The following is a 2378-nucleotide window of genomic DNA, read 5'->3' on the forward strand; positions in this document are numbered from 1 at the left end:
GTTGCAATTGGACTCATGTATATGAAAGATAAATTTTCTGAGGACTTCGCGGGAGTTGATGCAACATCCAAATTTTGCAAAACAATAAATGATATATTTGATTTTTTAAATTCCCGGAAAAAATTTTCAAAAAGTGAATCGCAAAATTGTTTAACTAAAGAAAATTACAAGGAAATGGAGAAAAAAGTATCTGAGTATATTGATTATATACAATCTTTGATAATTATTGAAAACATTAATTCCGATAAAAGTATTTCTATTTTAAAAAGTAGACGGAGGATTTTGGGGTTTTATTGTTGCAATGAAGAGTGTTTTACAACTTGCTCGATACGTATTTGAACAAGAAACAATGTCATATCTTTTGACAAAAATATAAATACATAAATTATCGCAGGACCATCTCGAAACTTTTTTTTCTTGTAAAGAAGAATGGGAGGATTTAACAATAATCCTACATGTCGCCAGTTCAGATCGAGTTATAAAAAAAAAGTAACTCATGTCAATTCTATTATACCTGACGGAGCGAATTGTACATTGCAAGACGATACCGTAATATGTAAATCTAATAGTAATAATAATGCTGATAATTCTATTGATTCCAGCGCTGAATATTTACTCAGTATTGTAACGTTCGAGCATGATTATGTAGAAAGCAATGGATGGTCCTGGAGTGAATATAGTTAAGAAATAGTTATTTACATTGCTGGATTTATTGTTACGATTAAAAAAAAAATTAAGTGTGAACTATGCCGTAATCAACTAGAGAGTAATGAAATTACATGCAAATTAATAAAAATGAAAAATCGAGTACCTTTGAAGCCAACAGAAACGACGTCTCAAAATTCTCAAACCCAAAGAAAAGGCTTAGTATCGTCAAGCGATGATGTAGTTATCATATGTAAAACTGCTGAAAGAGTTTTGAGAAGTACTCTGAATTTATTTTTCACAGACAAAATTCTAGAAAAATTAATGATTAACGCAAAACAACTATTACTTGATACAAGCCTGTTTGCAGAGATGGATATGTTTGTTGAGCACACTGTCCTTTCGAATCACAAATTAGATTTGATAAATTTTATTTTGAAAAAATATTTCAACGTTAGACTTTCTCATGAAGCAAGATGTTCTCAAGATGTAATACAACGAATAAGAAATTTTCATAATCGGATTGTCGTATTTAAAAATCAATAAAAATACGATATTACTTTTCTTCCAACCCAATATAAATGTTTTATTTGAGAAACAATACAAGCGAGATCGTTAAAGGTTCTATATTTGTTTTACATAAAAACGTTTAATATTTAATTTCTAAATATTGATTATTGTTTGGTCTGACTTTTTAATGTATCTTACAGTGAATATTATTTATTTTATTGTTAAAAAATGAGGGAGACCGGGCTTGAATTCTAGTCTCTCACTAAAACTAATATATTGAGCTTTGGTGAGGAATTCTCGAATAAATGTTAACAAAAAAAAGCGTGATAAGATTTGAATGTTTATTTCTAGCATACTACTTTATTCCCCAAATTTTACAAATAAACAAAAATGTTGCCTCTGATGAGACTCAAACCAGGACCACGAGATTTGTACCGGTAAAGGCCTTCACACATAGAATTCCGTAGCGACGTAAGACGTAACCCTAAGCGAATCGACCAATCACAGTCGAGACGTAAGGCCAGTACCGTAAGCAGTAGCAAATCAAACACGTTGATTCTCTTATTGCTTATGTCTTACATCTTAAGTTTTTTTATGTGTGAAGGCCTTAATCTCGGGGCTATCGCTCCTATCTCCCCTACGTGCGCACGCACGTACGGGAGATAGAGGCGAGCCATCTTTCCCCTTCTCTCTGCATGTGCAAGAGAGAAAGCACACCTGACTGACTAGCTCTGTCCTTCAGATCATGTCATCAGCTCGTCCATAGAAGTGCTCAGTCTATTATATATGTCTATGGGTGAGATGGGTTCCCTCAAAAACGGCTTCATGACGCCTCTCAGGCTTCTCTCTGGCATAACTAGTATGGGCCACAGACTTCTTTATAATACTAGATTGCTAACTCCTTATGTATAAGGCAGCTCCAATTTTATGTACAAACGAGTATGTATGGCATCCCTTTCTGCGCATGCGCTGTGAAGGCGCATGTTGCACGCATGTATATACATACTAAGTATGATAGACAAGCTTATATAAAAGATATAGAATAACTGCACATTTGTATCTCATAATTTAATATTTATATTTCTTACTTTTTTTACTAACACGACATGTGTTCTGACAAGAATTAGAGACCGAAAGCAGGGTAGAAGTACATGTACTGATCATAATAGCGTCGGCACATGTCAGCGCATGCGTAGAAAGGGTCACCTTAGGGCGCATTCGGG

This window comes from Anoplolepis gracilipes, chromosome 6 (assembly GCF_047496725.1).
Source record: "Anoplolepis gracilipes chromosome 6, ASM4749672v1, whole genome shotgun sequence".
In the NCBI taxonomy this organism is placed as follows: Eukaryota; Metazoa; Arthropoda; class Insecta; order Hymenoptera; family Formicidae; genus Anoplolepis; species Anoplolepis gracilipes.